At 42.6% G+C, this 19,571-nt stretch overlaps 1 protein-coding gene across 1 annotated transcript in view; it reads left to right on the top strand.

The window, feature by feature from the left end:
• LOC139690476 (homeotic protein ultrabithorax-like) overlaps positions 1-19,571 on the top strand; it is a 318,127-nt gene that overhangs the window by 131,551 nt on the left and 167,005 nt on the right. The gene's annotated exons all lie outside the window — the stretch shown is intronic.

Below are 19,571 nucleotides of genomic sequence, written 5' to 3'. Positions count from 1 at the left end.
CCCCCAAATTCCTCTCCCTCTTTCTTCCATCTCTTCAATCATCCGGGCCTCTCCCCTTAAGTCTCTGGAAGCCTCCCTTGTAGCCCGTGCCGCCCCTCCTCAGGACACTGCACCCCTCCCACACACGCTCACCCCCAGGACCGCCCTTCTCTCCGCCCACCTCCTCGCCCCCTACCCTCTTCGTGGATACGCCTTCACATCTTCCGCTCTTCCCAATTTCCGCACCGCGCATGAAAGCATGCATGCTTGGCGCAATGGGAAAGAGGTTGTAGTGCATTTTTAGAGCGCTGAACTCTTCCTAGAGGGATGGAGGTGGAGACTGGACCCGAAATGGATTGGAGATCTCGGTGTGCCCTTAACCTACTCGTCTCGGCGAAGTGGAGGAGTTTCAAATGGGAGGAGGTCGGGGACGGGGAACACGCCTAAATGACGGGAGGGCGTTCGCATAAGTGGGTACCCGAGGGTGAGGCGGGGCCTGGTCTCATGAGAGGGTTGGAAAAGGGGTTTTTCAGGAGAATGAGTCTCGGGAGTTCGGGGAGCATTCAGGCAGGGAAAGAGGAGTAGGAGGGAGAGTTTGGAGTGGGGTGTGTCTGTCGTCTTTGGGCGAGAGGGGTGGGAGTGGGTGAGATACGCCGTGCTTTATTGGGGCTGACAGTTTCTCTCTTTCGGCACGGGGGGTGGGAGAGGAAAGAGCGACTGCCCGAAGGAGGTATAGAGAATCGCTGGGGTGGAAAAGGACCGTAGAATGGGAATAAAATGTGAGTATTTCTTTTATTTGGTGGCGGAGGAATGGGGGTCGGATATGAGAAGATGGTTGGTAAATGAAAGAGACAGCGGTAGGTAAATGAAGGAGAAAGATACAAGGGGGGAAAGAGGAGAGCGATACAGAAATTTTTGGGGCTAAGAACTCCTGTACAGTCTAGGATACGTTTTAAATTTCAACGTCCACGTCACCTCCCTTGATAAATGGGCGAGTCAGTTCGATTTCCGACAGAACTCTGCGTCTTTTCCATCGTCGCGCATCCTATTCTCGAGGAGCGGGTCCAAGAGAACCCCCGAGGAAGGAAACTCACCAACCTCACATCTCCCCTTTGTTGGATCGGTCAGGACCAGTTTGCGATGAGAGACTGTTACGAGAGAGGGTTGTCCCTTTAGGGTCTAGAAGGTGGGGATGGGTTTGGGATGCCGGAGAAAGCGGCTGGGGTAGGAGGTGAAATGGATGGTGGGTGGGACTGGACCGCCTTTGAGAAATAGCTGCGGTGTTGTACATCAGAGTTGGAGGGTCTCGCCGTCAACCCCCCGCCCCTTCCCCCCGACCGCAGGCCCACCTCCTCCTACATTCGTCCCAGACCGCGGCGCAGGGGACACTCATCGTGTGAGCTGGACGCCAAGATTCACTCCCTTAGGTCTAGCTCAACTCCCTCCCCCGCAGCCCTATCGGTCCCCTCCTATGTTTCTTCTTAGCATCGTTCACATACACATTCTCGCCCTTCTACCTCCCCCCCCCCCCACAAACCAAATGGAACATCCTCGCCTCCTTCACCTCACGGAGCACAATATCGTATCTCGGATGAGATTTATGTTTGAGTTTTGCCTCCTACAGCTTTGCGTTCGTCTATCTACTGCCGTCGTCGCTTCTCGGCTCCCCTGAATCCCCCCCCCGTTTTCTCCGGCCAATGGTTGAAAACGTATTCGCGGCACTTGGCGGCTCTTTCGGCCAATGAGGACTCTTGAACGGCGAGTGGACCGAAAGGGGAGTTTGAGAAACGATGCGGCCGACCCAAGAATTTTGCCAAGGCCCTGACATATTTGGGGTATTGTACGATCTTAAGAGGAGAGGGGTCCCGGGAGTTTATAGGGTATTATTTATCAAAGACGATTCCGAGTGGCGCGCCGTTTTTCGAAAAGAACGAATTGGAATCAAACTGCACTCCAATGGAATAGATTTTCTCATTCCCCCCAAGTCACGTTTGTTTTCTGGGTGTTATATTTCATATTGAGGTTTGTTGCAGTGTTCCAAGTGATTCCTATTAAGCAGTCTGTATATAACTTCTTGCCTGTATTAATTTTGGAAGGTGGATCACTAAACTACAGGGGTTTATAAAATTTACCGTCTGGTGTCAGTACGGGTACGAGTATAGGCAAATAAATAAAATGAAATAATTATAAACCTATTGAAGGAATTAAATTTTATTTTTAAATTATGAACTATTGTTGGAATTGAAATCCAAAGTTAAGTGTCTCGTTAATCCCGAAAAAATAAAAACTGTGTGAGGAATAAGATGCAGACGTTAATATTTGAAATTGATAATAATCCCAAATGAGATAAAATATTGTTTAGTGATTTAAAGGCAAACTAAAAACTACTGATACGTGCAGAGGAAATATCATTAAGCAACAGCAAAGTTCCTACACTTTAATAAAGAAACATATTTAAAGCATTGATGAACCCAAAAATATTTTTATTACTCTGATTATTGAACTGGTGTTGATTCTGCTAATACCACCTACAATTAGCCATAAACGATGCATAGCAAATCATGCTCTCATATCCTACTAAGGCGTCGAAATTAACAATAACTGGTTTAATGTATGTGGAGAATCGGTAGAGAAATCGTAAATAATTTTGAGAATCTTCTTCCGGATATGTAGAGATCACATTGTTCTCAAAAGAAGGAGCGGAAGCTTTAAATTTTAGCCCAAATTTCGGCCAGAAGAAGGAAGGAAGAAGGGTCGAAAAATATAAAAATGATATCCATAGTAGCGGAGGGATTAAACACATTGCCACCATTCGTTACGAAACCTTCGTTGGCTCTCTTGAGCAAGAACTTTTAACGGCACTTCCATTATGAATGAATAATATTCCAATGCCCTTATTTTGCCAAAGTTGTCGCAAGCGCAATATTCTGTTCTCCCCAATTCAGAGTTATGGTGCTTTAGGCAATTTATATTTTTGGTGATTTCATGTAATATTATAACGGTTAGTTCACGGTTTAAAACATATAAAGAAAATAAGAATATACAACCAATTTTGTACCATTCCATGTTTATGCATTTGATTTGATTTGGAATCCCATTGCTGAAATTTCTTCAAATAATCTGTCGAATCTTTAAGTTTTTTTAATTACCAAATTTTGTCAAACAATTTCTCAGGGAGGGCCTTAGGAACCGATTTGTTGTCATTTGAACACATACTAGTATACCTATTTTTCTTTTGAATTCACACTGCAATGTTTCAGAGTATTTGAATCCTTTCAGCTTATCAAACGTCTATTAGTGAAGGTTTTTCCCAGTATATAAGCTATGGTGCGACTGTCGCAGTTTTAGCGTTTCCGCATTCTCCCTCAGTGTCTCGGCTTGAGTGGGATTTTAGTGGGAGACGAAGGGGATTTAATAAGAGTGGCATGAACAAGGGAGTTAGGACCGTGTTTCCGCTTGGATGCTATAGAGAAGGAGTAAGACAGAGGGAGAAGCCGTCTTTTCCCTCCCCTCCCGCTCACTCACTCTCCTCACATTCCCTCTGCTCCCGCCCAACAGCTTTCGTAACAAACCCGTGTTCGTGAATCGGGGAAGGGTTTACCTGAAAATGTCTCCGAGTTAGGCGGGATTCCTTCAAAAAAGTCTTGGCAAAACCGGCGACGCCAGACGCTTCTGAGTGGGTTAAGAGAGAGAAACTAATTGGACAGAGCTCTGTTGCCGCTGTCATTCCTTAAACTCCTCAACTGGAACTAGAATCCAGCTTTAAACCCCGATACATTACTGAGTTATGGCTGTAAAAAATTTCGCTGGCACGGGTTTGTCAATTTTGGTCTCACTTAGCTAATATTTATACAGATATTTCTTGCTGAAAATGTGGCACTTAGTTTGATGTTATCGTGAATTACTAATAAAAATCGCATTACTCAATAGGAAGACCAGTTTGAGAGGTTGGACTAGAATATACTTGAAACTTAGCTCTAATAGTGTTAAATTTACACGTTAGAATAAGGAGATCAGTCCTTTCCTTGTGCGCTCTGAAGATTCCCTAAACGTTCTGTACCTAACACAGGCAATTTATGAAAAAAGTCTAAAGATTTCTTGATCGATCAGGGTTCAACAAAGGAACATTCAAACCTCTCCGCTACAGCACCCCTTGAATTACCACAGCAGATTAAAATAGCATATTTTAATTATATAATCCTATTTTCTGGAATTTATGCTCTCCTTTATTGCGCTGCTGAAATTACTTATTATTGTTATTAAAAGTCTAAATTGTATGAAATCCTTTGAGAAAACTAAAAAGATTAGTATTTCCCCATTACCATGCAAATTCACATTCTGCATGGCACCCTCCTGTAAAAGGTTTCATTTAAAAGACATACTTGAGTAACGGGTGAACCGTACCATGATTATAATAATTGTCTAAGAATCGTTCAACGCAAAACATTTACTGTAGAAAAGGTTATGCGTCATAATTTACGAGGAATACTATAGTCTTAACTAAATCGTTTCGTAAACACACTTATGCTTAAACCATGGATTGTATGGGTTAAAAAAAATAAGTGATTGATTTGTGGCATTATTATACCCAAATCGCTCTAATAAATCTAAAACTGGATGTCAACGTTTCATGAAGTTTTTTTCCTGTTATCGTTTTCAGATATTAGTTAAGTTGAAGGTTCAAATTATATTAATCTCTTATAAATAATGAGTATATATATATATATATATATATATATATATATATATATATATATATATATATATGTATAAATATGATATTTTTGCTCCATGAAAAAAAACTCCAAGGAAATTTCTTAACTTTGTGTGTATTCTGAAACTAGACCCATTATTATTTCTAAAGATTGACGATAAATATCCAGTTGATAATATTATGCGATGATCTCTGTGTGGCATTGCTTTTTCCCCTTCGACTCTTTCTTCGATTGTTCCAGCACATCTGAAATGCTACTCGAGTCTCGGTTTTGTAGTAGGAGGGGAAAGCGAGGAGAATTTAGAGGACGCTTATTTCTTCCCAAAAGAGGGAACTTGGTTGAAACGCAAGAAAAAACTTAACATGCGATGCCATCTGTAGTTGTGACGAAATCACATGGAGCGGCTCCTTGAAAGCATTTTGAGGAATGTTAGATTTCGATTTTACATTTTTCATTCCAGCCCCAGTGAAATATTTAATTAATTTATTTTTGGAATTTTCAATTTTGTTTGCGCACCTGGGTACTTACAAGAAAAGTTTCATTTGTGGATTTCATTATAGTGTATAATGAATTCTAATAAACCTAGCGATCAGTCGATCAATTGGTTTACCTAATACGGAACATATTTTGTTACACGCGGTCAACGTGGCGACTGTAAATTGGTCTGTTAAGTCCCATTTTAATTTTCTTCGATTACTTTATGATATTGCTTTGTAGATTCAAAATAATTTGGTGAAGTGACTTCCATCTATTCACTTAGTGTATTTCTTGTAAACATTTTTGCTCGAACTGTATTTACCTAAGCACGCTTCAAATTAGTGAAGGAAATAATTTTCCGGAAATGCGGTTAGAAAAGTGGATGCAGGAGAGTACTTCGTATATTTTCCCGTTCTGGCGTATTGCGAAATAAGGATTCCTGCAGCCATGCGTCATACTCTTCTGATTGGACATCGTGCACTGACCGAGTTCACCATTAAATTATTGAAACCACGAGCCGTTTCCCCAATCGGCGCCTAATGTTGTTGGACACACCGTAGCATATTATCGCCGCGCTGGGATTGGTTTTCGGTGGAAGGTGATGCTTCCTTTTTGGATCGAGCATGCGCATAACGCGATCCCGATCTGAACTAGGAATCCCCTTGCGACCGGGCCGGGGGGCCGCATGGCGATACGGACTCAGCCCTCTGTCGGGATTGCGCGATGTCGCGACACATACCGGAATTCATATTGTGGCGTGATATAAAGCAATTTGTAGATACTACTTTGTTTCACATGTCGAGATGGCGACATCGAGCGCACACATCTTCCCGGTGCGTCCCCCTCTCTCACGGCCGATGTGCATGCCGGGATGTCCAAAAACTCCTCCACCACGTCCTCTTTTGGCCACTCACCCCCCTCCCTGTCCTTTTCGGAGACCCCCCACGTGACACATCCCATAGCGTCCCTTCTCCCTCCCCTCCACGCTCTAAACACTCCCACATCCCCTCCAATACTTTCTCCCGTGTCATGCTCAACTTCGAGATTACCCTTACCGGCCGCACGGATGGTCCCAGAACTGCTGTTTATTCCGGGACCGTTGTTCATTATCCAATTCGGATGCCGTAGATGTCAGGTCGTATGTGAGCGTTAGTGGGGAAACCGCGCAGAGAAGGGTTTGTTAAGGTGAGGTGATAAATTGTGTTTAAAAGCGAACTTCGAGTGAATTGCGGGATATTGTTAATTTTGGATTGAATGGGAAGGTATATGGCATTCAAAAGTTATGGAAGGCAGCAAAATGTAATTGAAAGTAGATTACGGTATGTTTTTGTGCACGAAGCTAAATATTTTCACTTTGTGTGCGCAAAAATCTGCACCTACTTGAATTATGGTATACTTATCTTCTTATAGTAGTGGTATATGACTAATAATGTAAATCAAATCATAGTGAACATTTGAAAAATACAAAGAACGCAAATATTTTATTTGATTGAATCGTAATTGAATAAAAAACTCATAAATTACGTGTGCTAACTATTTTATACTGTTCAAATAAACAATTTTATCCAAAACATGAGTTGCTTAAATATTAATGCTTGAATTCCATGCTTTTAGAAAATTCAAGTCAATTCATGAGATTACTCTTGATGTTTAAAATTTATGACTCAGCAGATGAGCACGTAGGTGGGATACGAACTCGCTGTATTAGACTGTTTATTCCAGCAGCCTATTGAACAATAAAAATAATCTTTTACACCTAACAACACTAATAAATGACAACAAAATTCACATTATAAGAATCATTTATAGTTCATAACGTTGTCTTGCCCATTCCAAAGAAGTATATTTTATTTATTATAGTGATTTTTTAGTAACTTGATAAATTAAAAAGTTAAGTAATTAGCATTTACGATATGCCAGTCCATATTATTACTCTGTCATTATTAATGCTATTTATCGTTGAATTCATTCTCGAAAAGTATAGTTTAGTTATGATTTCGTGTAAAATTCAAATTTCTCCACAGCCATGAGGTGATACCGCAGTAAGACGCAATTCTGCAAATGAGATTGCCAAGCATCTGTTTTCCTGAATAGTTGGTGCAAAGAGAGTGGTTTTAGCACATGAGCATGGCTAGTAATACTCTTAGTGGAGAGCGGAGCGTTGTCAAAAGGTCTCGCGGTCTCAGCCTCGATGAAGGGACCCAATAGCTTTTCCCTCTCCCTGCCTCACCCTGCGACCGAAAAGAGTAGTGGAACGGAAGTGGAGAGGTACGATGTGCAAATTCAGGCACGCGAACTATGGCTTGCTACCATCGTGTTTTGACCTTGTTATTTTCCAGCAATCATTTATGGAGTTTCAAACCAAATGTAGAGTGAAAAATTCATCCTTTTTTCTTCATGATATTACCACTATCCTATAGTTTTCTGATCTATAGGTGTATTCTTTACACAACTATGGAATTTTCTAGTATCTACTGTGAGTAATAGTAAAATGGTTAGGGCAAGGTAATGATCATATCTTTTTTCCTCTCTTTAATTATTCTAGTATATAGATGCATTTGTTCGTATTATAGGATTGAAATTTCAATTGGACCATCTATTTGCAAAGGCTTATTTCCCTCAAGGAAAATCATTTTTATATACATTTGCTCTACCAGCTTATTCTCTTTATCAAAGTCTTTCTCGCATCGATGGACTTTTCATAGTTAAAAAAATGTAAAAAACATCCAAGGAAATATGCAGTTTGTAATTAGTTTTCTTAAATAATAAGCGTCTCATAAAACATTGGCCGTAGAGCTTAAATGTCGCCATTCCCTCTCATCGCCATCCTAATCTAGTGTTGAATACTTGATATTTGTCATAATATCATTATTAATTGCAACTGAAAACCTTTCAGATTTTTCAAATAGCCTTCTTTCTATGATTGATTTGTCGTATCTCTGTATATTATTATATTTATACCTGTAAGTATTTCAAAACAAATATCAAGTCTGTTTTAATATTGATTTAATCAACAAAAATAATACTAAGCATCCGATTTCATGACCCGAGTTAATTTTTACGCCATTTTTTAATAGTAACCATAGTACTGAATATTTCTTCTTATGAAATAGGTAAATCTTTCGGAATCTGAGGGAAGAAAGAAATAATAGGGAGAAAGATATTAGTAGGATTGACTAACCCAGGAGAATTGATTTCTGGGTTCATTGCTGATATTAATTTCGTGAAAATCGCATTGTAGTTGATTACCCTGGAAAAATATTCATATATATTGTTTGTTTTCATAAATGATTTACAGCGTTAAATATATTCTGTTTATTTATCATTTTCTATGAATTTCATCTGAAAATTTCCAGTTTACCTAGCCTTCTCATTTTATTTGTCAAATATTGACCAATATGTTTAGTTACATGCAGCCAATATCTTGCTTCATTTTTAATTTAAATCTTCTTAAGAGTATATTTACACATCTATTTAAGCACCCACTATAGCAACTCAAAGGGACATAAGATCAACACCCTTATCCTGGGATATGTACATCGACGGAGCTATGGCATGATTCTGAGACTGTGTATTTTTGTATCTGTTAGTAGAGTATTCCATTCTACGAGACTTTTGTGCATACATCAGTACAATCATTTACCTTTAGTTTTCACTACTCTTGTTTATCTTTTATATTAAACGTTGTTGGCATTTTACTTGTTATTTGAAACTCCAAGTTACATTATTTCAGTATCGATAAATGATTAATTCTTTTGATTCGGCATTATTTGTTCCAAATTTATGTATTATGAGACCATTGTGGTCCACTAAACCTGTAATGTAAATAGGCGGGGTGTATTTTAATAAACATGATTGATAGCCTGTAAATTACATTTTCTTGGAGAATATTTTTCATTTTGCATTTTATTGTGGTGATTGCAATTTATGTACCTTGTCACACGGTTTTTTTATTATCCTGAGTTTAGGAATCAAAAATATATTGCCTTGAGAAAATAAAGCGTGCTAATGAGATTACCCCTGAGTATAGTTCCAAAGTAACTAAGAATATGCTCGCACGTTAGTCCATAAGTAACCATTTTAAACGTTCTTTTTTTAAGTTAATCACCACCCTCTTGCAAATTGGCCTCGGATGCAAGAGAATACGCTGCAGAAGCTGAATTTCGCTGGCGTTGCGAAAGATCTTTGTCGGGATGTACGGATAGGAAGAGGGAGTGGGTGGGAATAGCGAGTTAGAGGGAGGGGGTGGTGGTGGGAAGAAAGCGAAAGATGATAAATAAGCGCTGGGAGATAGTCTCGTAGTATTTTGCATCGTGGCCCGTGTAGATTAAACATCGGCCCAAATGAACGCGCCATAAACCACAGGAGCGAAGCGTCCGAGAGAGGAGAGCGGGGGACCCCGAGTTTGGGTGGCGGGGCCGAGGGGGTGAAGGGGGAGAGGTGTGGGGGTTTTCGGTGGGCGGACCGGGTGGAGGAGGAAGGAATGAGCGCGGAAAATTGGGGGCGGGGAGAGTCGGGAAGGTGGGGTTGGGCGAGAGGTTGAGAGGAGCGGTCGGCCAAAGGTTCTGGCGGACAGTGGAGGGAGCAAGTCTCCCGGGGCTGCGGAAGAGGGGCGGAGGGGGCCGAAGCGGCGTAGGTAATGTCACCGATCCGGCGAGATAGCAACCCCTCTCGTGGTGCGGGGGCGCGGAGGGCGTATCGGGGAGTCGGGCGGGGGAAGGGGTTGACGCTGAATATGGGAGCGCGGAGGGGTCGGCGATAAGGGGTGGCGATCCTTATGGGATGGGAAGGGATTGTTGGATCGGCGGGAAGGGGTGTAAATAGGCGGCGGGCTTTTTGGTGCCAGAGGAATAAGGGAGGGTGACGGTGGAGGGTTTGGGCACCGTTGGAAAGGGTTTTCGGGGATTATGGAGAGGGTTAAACAACGTAGGAGAACGGCGTGTTTGTGTTAGTGTGGAGTGGGAGTTTGGGTGGTTGGAGAGGAATGGTTTGGAGGAGAAGTGTGGGAGTTTTGTTTTGTGGGTGGGGGTGCATGGGAACGTTGGGGGAGGGGTTGGAGCTGAGGGCTAGGGGGTGAAGCGGCTGCTTGCCTCGCCTCAGTCTGTGCCCGCCAGGCGCGGATTGGGTGGGCGTGGGGCTTGAAGGGGGTGGCGTGGAGAAAGGGCGCAGGGGTGGGTATTATTACTATCACAGCACGCCTGGGTATTAATGCATTCATCCCCACCGCCACAAATCGACCTCCAATCCTATGCCACCCCTTTTCGCCGTGCGCCTCCTCCCATTTTTCGACCCCTCATCATCCGAGCCTCTCCCCTACCATCCTTCTGCGACATATTCGCCTATTAGTTTTCTTTATTTCAGTGTCGTAATTTTGATGATCATCGCTCTATTTAGCCCAATATAACCGTTTGATTTATGCCCATTAAATTAAAAAAAAATAATATCAAACTGCATGTTTCATTCATGAAAGATACCCTGCCACATTTGTATTTCTGCTTATTTGAAATCTTTTAAATATCCGCTTTAATTTGATGAAAATAAGCTGAATAAAGTTATCTCATGTATTAAGTAATTTTATAAATTCTACTTTACCAACTGTGATTCGAACTCATTAATGATGCGTTCTCAGTCATAAATAATAAGTAATTGTCAGTTGAGTTCATGCATTAGAGTAGTGAGTAATATTATTCATTTATGAAGGCCACGAAACATTACTTGTAAATTCTTTACACCAGACCAATATATAGGCGTTTGTTGTAAAAGAAACGTTCCAATTGTTTTTGGTTTATTCATATATTTCGAAAGACTTTCACTTTAAAATCATCATTCAAATTCTTAAGGTTCTATCTTAAACAATTAAATGCATCCAATCCAATTAATTAACTTATAAATATCTATAAATAAAAGAATAATGTGTGGGATTACAGCATAATATAGAAAAGTTATTTGACACTGCCGTCTTTTAACAATTTAAACCATAGTGAAATTCTCAGGACTGAATGTAACCAACATCGATATGCATAAATGTTCATTAAAGAGTAGGGTTGCCTCATTTTAATGACAACCAGCCACTAACAAAGCTTTTAATATTGAAATTTTTGTTCCTATAATTAGGGTTACATTTCTAATAATATTTTTGGGAAACTAAAGATTTATCGGGAAGTTATCCATTGTCACTGAATGATAAAGAAAATTGGTATTGAAATACTATCATTTAGGTTAGAAGGTGTAAAGCTCTGCAGAACCAAACAAAAAAAATAATTACCGTCACTAAATGGCGTCAGCGTTGTATTATGATCCGATCAAATTTATATCTCTCATCATTTTGCCATGCATGGCAAATATTGCTTCACTTTACACCGTAGAATATAAAAAAGGGTACTTTTCGCTCTCTAAGGTGAATAAGAAAGAGAGATAGGGCATACATAATGCTTAATACCCTTATTAATTGTGATTAATTACTATTTATATTCGCTCAGGTCTTTCAGCGCACCAAATAATCTCCCAATGTCCTGCATTAATGTCACAACGTAGACTAATGAAGGGACTCGAGGGAAACGAAACCGCAGCCTCCGCTGGAACCGTCAAGAGGCTCTCCTCTGCAAAAATTAACCGGCCCCACTCCTTCTTCCCTCTCCGCGCTTCTCCCCCGCCCCATCCTAGCGGCTCCTGCCACCCTCCAGCCTCCTGCCCTTTTTTCCTTCCGCCTAATTTATACGGGTCCGGAGCTCACCCTCTCCAGCATCCAATCCCGGGTTCCTTCGCAGCCTCTTACCGCACCTCCACACCTCTCGGATTAATGACCTCCCTATCTCCTCCTTCCCTTAGACCCTCTCCTCCCCTTCTAAGTTCCTCGCCCTTTCCTCCTAGGGCTTCCCCTACCTCATTTCTTATCCTCTGCTTCTCACCCGCACCCTTCCCTTTGTATCGCTCCCACCCCACGCCCACCCTGCCTCCCTCCATGAGCCCAATGCCTTCCCCGACAGCTCATCCCCCGTCTCTCGTCGCTTGCTCCCCGGATCCCGCCTCTTCCCTCGCTATTCTTCCTCCTCTCATCTTCTCGGTGCTGTTTGCAGAGGACTCCACCCACACACGCCTAACCAACGCGCACGCACACACATCCATACACAGAAAGCCTCGGAATTGAAATTTCGTGACTTGAATGCCATTACTCGATCATTACGGCAGTGTTTATGGGGGCTGGAGGACCTTATCGTTCGCCGGCAGGCTGAGAGTAAAGGTAGGGTCAGAGAGGGGTTGTGGGCGGGTAGGGTGGGGGCTACGCTGCTACCTCCTCTCCGCGGGCTCGAGGACGGACAGAAGTCGCCCGAAAGAGATCTGAGCGGGGAATTTGGATGAAAGGCAATAAATCAAGCCCGCAGAAAGTGATGGCAGGGTTGTCCTTCTATGAACTGCGTTGGTGTAGGAGTGGGAATCTTTGCCAGATTGTCGGGAGTGTTAAAATTGCTTGATCTGCTGAAAACATTCTAAGGCGGATGAGACGGAAAAGTAAGTCGTGCATTGTTTTGTTCTTTTGGTTTTAGAAATCAGGTGGGCGTGGACCAAAGATATATGTATTTGGGCTGATGACACAACTGTTGGTGCGTAGATCGTAAAAATCATTCTTTTTCTTCCCCCTGTCAACCTTCCCGTCCCTCCCGTACCCCTTCTTTCACTCGCTACGCTACCGTGAACTGTGGCTCACTTGATAAAATCAGCTCGATGTTTTGCTGACGGATGCGCAATCCGTCCCACGGCTGTTATTTTATCCCCTACTGAAAATCGAAGGGAGGAGAGAGCGGTGGCGCCGTCCAGCGGCAACCCAGGTCTAGTGAACCAGGCGCCCTGCTCCTTCCCTTTGCTTACTTTTCCTTCCCACTTCCCGTCCTTTATCTTCCCTTCCCACCACCCCATCCCTTTTGGACCCTTATCGCACGCTTGTACTTAACCGCCCCATATCTGCTTCCCGTAAGGCAACGGCAATCTCTCACTTTTTTCCTTAGCTGAAATATTTCAACCTGCTCGCCTCTACCGGGACCTGTAGACTATCTACTATCTCAGGGAGCCTTTAAAGTCTGAAATACAAAGTACGGGCAATATCTGTTGGTATCATTTGAAAGTAATTACAGCGTGCCGCGGAGGCTCCGGCTCAATGTAATAATGCTCATCTCGCCGAGTTAACCACGCCCTCTTAACAAACCCCTTCGGTAGATAATCTGATTTTTATAGCATGCTCTACGATAGGATTGATAGGTAGTGAGCGTGAAAAATATTTAATCTAGCGCAATATGGATATATATATATATATATATGTATAAACATATACAGCATATTCATGTGCACATAATTTTTTTCCCCCTTCTTCCGATTAAATGGTCACCTCCTGGCCCCCAAAACGCTCAAAGTCCGAGTTTACTCGATTGTTTTTCCTAGTTTTTAGACATCCTGTTTGAATTAACCAATATATATATATATATATATATATATATATATATATATATATATATATATATTTATATTATATATATATATATATATATATATATATATATATATATATATATATATATATATATATATATATATATACACATACATTCGATGTATGTTCATACCAAAAAGTAGGATGAAACTCGGCTAGTTCTTCTCGTCTATATTCATTCCGTCCGAATAAAATTCCACCCAATATAACAACCCTAATTAAGGGGAGTTTTACTTCCTTTGGCGGCGAACGATGCTCGCAATAGCTTGTCTTCGCAACTTCCACAAATTTAAATCAAGGAACCACTCGAGGGAAAACTTGGACAGACAGGTTGTACATTAACTGATCAGCCATTTATTCCAGAAGTATTCAATTAGGGTGGGCAATGTTACATTTACGAAAAGAAATTTCCATTTTTGCTCGCATTCCAACTCGTCCGCCTCATTCTTTCCTTGCTCCTCGTTTCTCGTCCCGCTAATCCCCGTCCCACGCCCCCAACAACCACCCCCAACTACGGCGTCGTGTTACACCCTCCCGTCACCGCCCCCCTACATTTCAACGTTTTACAAGCATTCTCCCCGCCGTACCCCCCTCCCAAACCGTCTTCTTCCCCCACCCCTCTCGTCACTTCTTTCTCCTCCAAAATTCCTTGCGCTTTTTTCCTTCACCCTCCCTATTCATTCTCATGCCCGCGACGCTTAGCTTCCCCATTTTCTTCTCCATTCCCCCCCTTCTACCACCCCTTCGCCCATACTTAGATCCCTCTTTCCCTCCAGCCCCATCCCAGCGGTCGACTCTTCTCCAAAAAGCGCTTGTTTTATGCAAGGAGCAAAATATTCATCGGAGCGAGTAATTTCTGCCCAGCGCGAAATAAAGCATCCCTCTTCTACCACCTCTCCCTTTCCCCCATCACCCTTTCTCCCTCTTCCCCTCCCTCGAATTCTTCCCTCCCTTCTCCTTTTACCTTCTCCTTTACCGTCCTGATTTCCCTCGTTTCTCTTCCTCCTCTTCACCATCTCTTCGCTTGCTCGCGGATTTCCTCGCGGTTGTTCTCTCGGTGTTCCCGAAAGTAAATATTTTCGAGTTATTTTCCTCCGGTAGCCATCGCTCTCTTGTCAAACGTTAAAGAATGCATTTGATCACATATAGAAAAGTCCAATCCAGAGATTTGTTAGTTTCTATTTCTCCAGAATAAGGATTTGATTTGCGCTTGATTATTTGGCAAGTTCCACCATTTTAGTAACTTTAAAATTGACCAAACATATAGGTCTACCCTAAACCCTACGTCTTCCACGTGTAATGATTAATGCACAATAGAATGAGAAAAAAGTAAATAGAAGCGGAGAGTGAATTTTGTCATATTTTATACGTTGCCATTTTAAAAATGTTAATTTGTATCATTTAGTTTCTTTATCATTTCTTTCCTGCTTCGAAAGTTTACAGGAAATTTTTTTAAAGTCACAGAAGCATTTGTTTCCCATGCTGCTCCATTAGATGACAGCTTTATTCTGGTTTATTTCTCTTATAGCATCATTCTGCCTTGGATACTCAGAAATATTTTTAATGCTTATAAAAGGTTATATAGCTGAATGTGTGGTTGTTTGGTCATTATATTTGTTGTTATATTATTGTTACGAATGTTACAGAAGATTATTTGCCACCATTTACGAGAAAATTTAGAAACACAAGAGGATAGGGTAGTTAATTTTGATGCTCACTTTATGAAGATAAATTATGCGGCATATTCTTCCGTGTGTTGAGTCTATATTGTTCTGAGAGTTCTATTCCTTGAAATTACATTAGAAAATAAGCCAATTCAGCCGAGCATAGCTTTTTTCAGTCAACGTTAATTTTCATAGGTAAAATCGGTGAAAACAAAAACGTTTATCATCATAGTCCCACATTAACCCTCCTCATAAATCCTCACCTCCTATCCCTAAAACGTAATCCTTGCGATTTCCATGCTTTGACTCTCCTTTCACCGCCACGTATCTCTCTCATTCCCTTTCTCTTACTCTCTCTCTCCCTTCCTCTCATTCATTCTCTCCCTATTCTCACCTTGCCGTGCCTCTCTCTTTCCTTTTTTCCCCTATTCTCCAATCTCCCTCCAGAATTGGATCCTTATTCCCCCTCTTTCCGCCTCATTCCACCCCCCCAATCCCTACACCCCTGCTTCATTCCAGCCACCCCTCTCCGCCCGCCCCCTCTCCTCAAACAGGCGCTCACAGAGAGTCGCTGATTCCCCTCCATTCTTCCAATCTCTCATTCCCCTCTCCCACTCCCCTCCGCCCTCCCTCCCAATCTTACCCCTCATCCCATCAACCTCCCAGTTTTCCTCCCGTCCTCCTCCCTCAATTTTACCTCCCCTCTAAACTCTCTCCTCTGATTCCCTCTCCTCCTCCACCTCCAGTTCGGGCGTAATTCACATGGGGTTTTACAGCCTGCGTAATTAGATGGCGGTTAGATATATCTCTCCACGGCAGCAGCCTGGCTTTTCCATCCCTCGCCGTGCCACTGGGCTGCGCGCTTCCCTTCCCCCGCCTTACCTCTCCCTCCCTTCTCGCCGCTTCCGTGCCTCCCCGCGGTACCCCCACCCATCCAAAAACACCCACTTTACCTCTATCCTTCCTTCCCTCCCTCCCGCCCCCACACATCCACCCTCTCCTTCACCCTAGACCAGGCTTCCTCTAAAAACAATCCCACACCTCTTCCCTCCCCTCCCTTCACTTCCCATAAACCCCTCCCCCTTATTCGCTCCCGTTCGCCTGAACGCCCCCGCCCCCTCCACTCCCTCCTCGCGACTTCGCAAATCCCCGCCACCCCCGACTTCTCCCCTATCTCCTCTCCCCTCCGGCTTCCAAATTTACCACTGGTACAGAAATGCTATCGTATCGAACCGGCGTGCCGCTGGTTTGGAGACGTCAGTCACGCATGTGTATCGACTGATAGCATCCGCCGCCTGATGTTCGCTCGTCTCCCGTTCACCCCATTATTCCAGAACCCCAACAGTTATAACGTCATTAGCTTCCTTGCAACACTTCTCCGCAGATGAGGAGCGCGCACATTTTGTTGTGAAAAATTTGTTCAATTTGGGTTCACAGGCGTATATTTGGGAGAGAAAAGATTGATCCAAAACTTAACCATCATTTGATTGAAAGGGTCTTTGTGTTTTACCGCCATTAGGCTGAAAAAATAAAATCCCTTAGCTGATATGCAGAAAAATTTACTTCGTCGATTTCAATATTTAACCACACAGGAAAAGACAAATAATTATTTTAAACATGTACGCGCATCCAGAAGTATCCTTTTGGTATTACGTTCTTAATCGGAAAGAAAATATTCGAGAAAAAATAGTGAGTAAACCTGAATCATCGTTAGTTACTTATACCGTTCAGTGAGATAGATAAGAGATGTGGATTAATTTTTTATTTGTTTTGCCTCGAAGTCACGTTCAATGACAAGGGTGCATATACGTCTCTCACATCTCATATATCTTTTGGGTAAGAATGCTATTTTTCAGTGCGCACGGAGGCAAGTCATTGTTCCACCTTGATCATCAAGAAAATAGAATATTCGACCACTTCCACGTAAAGCGTTTCCCTCTCTCCAGAGGGATAGGAGGTCGCCATTGGTTGGGTTGTTGGAATCAAAAGGGAAAAATAAGAAATCACTCCTGCTCTCCGCCATATTGACGACGTCAAAGCCAATTCGAGGCGCGACGGTAATGGAGAGCGCCGTCGCTTTGCCCGGAAATGCCTCCGTCTCCGCCTCCCGCAACTCAAACCCCACCCCACTTTCCCTCTCTCCGTGACATTTGAAAGGACCTTTCGTGATTTGGCGCCGAGGCACATACTGGAACCCATCGCTTGATCCGCGCACCCCGCTCCCCGACCATTTTGCTCCACCTTCGCCCCCCCACATAGCCCTCCCACCGCCGCCCTAATCTATCCCCTGTCCATTTGTCATGGGTGCCCAATGGGACCGTGTTCAGTGCTTGCGGGAGCACCTTTCTCGGCGGGGCGGCTTAGTTTGGCGAGTGAGGGGATCTCGCCGTCGCCCCCCGACATCCCTAGCCCACACCCCCTCCCTGCGCCCACTGCGTGGGCGCCTTGCGCATGAGGGTGGGCTTTTTATGCCCACACCATCTTGCTATCCCCCCTCCCCCCGCGACATCTCCTCCCGCCAAGCCACCCCTCTTGTCTCATCCTCTCGCTCTCCTCCCGTACTTCTTTTCGCCTCTCTCCCTCTCTCTCCAACCCTCTCTTTCTCCACTCTCCCCTCCACCCCATTCCCCTACCTTCCCCGGGTGGTCAAGCGAGCAGCACGCAGGGGGTGCCGGGAGAATGGGGTTTTGCGAAATTGAGGTGGTTGTGGGTGGGGTGGGCGATTGACTGCGGCTTGGAGAACCCCTCCCCCGCTTTCTCTCACTCTCTCTCTCTCACACAAACTCACATACACACACACACAACTCTTTTGTTATTCATCTCACACAAAAAAAATCCCTCCTTCCCATCCCAAACTCGGACTTCTCCTTCCCACCCACTCTCTCACTCAATTCTACGGCTCTACCCCTCAACCAGTTTTCCATTCAGTTCGTTTATTCGGGCCCTTTCCATAATTATTTTTTCCGTCGTTGGATTACTGACGGGTTCCCCTGTTCTCTCCATTTCTCTCTCTCGATTTTTTTATTCCAAACTGCAAAGCCGCTTCCAATATTACCGTTTTTCTCTTTCCATCTCATCTTCTATGACTTTACTCCCTCAATTGCTTGCGTTCAACGCCAACTTAATCCACTGATGTGGTTTTTAAATCCAAAGAAAATTATAAATTCTGTTGCTAAACATATTTTACCAATGTTTTTTATGATTCACAATATTTTTGGACACTCCAATTCTACCAGAGAATTTCCCGACGGTAATATGGCTGGTTTTTATATCATGATCTATTATTTCTCATTTAAACTATAATGCTCGCCTCCTCAATATTCAACATACATTTTTGGGCATTTATTTTTGACAGATCTTGCTTAGTACCTAATCTAACAATGTGTGAAATTCATACACCGGTGGAGTTATTCTCTCCAAATCTCTATCAATTCTACAATTTAACAATTTGGTCCGGGGCAAAGAAATTTTCGCAGGTTGGGGTTAGCTGACGGTGTCAAAAACGTACATTGTATTTGAAATTAATTTCTTCCATTCAACAGAGTTATGAAGCAACAAAATAATTACTAAGCTATTCCTGGAGTCTACGGTGCGTAGTATAAATCCTGGTTACGCCTCTGAATAATATTTATTTCTTCAAGTTGAGTGAACTTCGAGAAAAATATTTCTGTTAAAAGGTTTTCTCGGGGAAAAGCTTGTTCCCTCCACTCTGAGATGTACATTTCACGGGTCTTTCAGCAAGAGGTTTATATTGGGCTCATTTTACAACGAACCTCATGGTTAAATGTTACGGCTTTGCAGCAGGGTAAAATATCAGCTAAAGAAACCTTACTAATTTTTTCATTTTTGAAATTATTCTTTCCTAAAATTAGCCATACTTAACCAATAAATAGTATCTCTTTCATTATTTGATCAAGGGTACGCAATTGTTAGTTATAAGTTTGACAAGTTATATGTAAGAACAATCATTTTTTCGGTAAAGAGTGAAAATATTTTCTTATAACGAAATTTTGATTAAGATTCTTTTGAAAGAGATAATTATATTGAGGAAATGAATATAATGAGAGTGTCTTTTTCTAAACATACACAATTTTACACGAGTAATCAATTCCTACGTTTTTTGATCCATCTGGTTTATTTTAAAGAGTCTATAATTCGATGAAATTAGTTCAATTTTTAATTTTTTATATTTTCTCTTTTTATCGTGAAATCGATATTCAATATCGCAATAGATTGATATGTCTTCTTACCTTC

The sequence above is a fragment of the Hetaerina americana genome, unplaced genomic scaffold, assembly GCF_022747635.1.
Source record: "Hetaerina americana unplaced genomic scaffold, ioHetAmer1.1.p SCAF_3, whole genome shotgun sequence".
NCBI classification, from domain to species: Eukaryota; Metazoa; Arthropoda; class Insecta; order Odonata; family Calopterygidae; genus Hetaerina; species Hetaerina americana.
The sequence above is the reverse complement of the archived record's forward strand: the minus strand, read 5'-3'. Positions and strand labels throughout refer to the sequence as shown.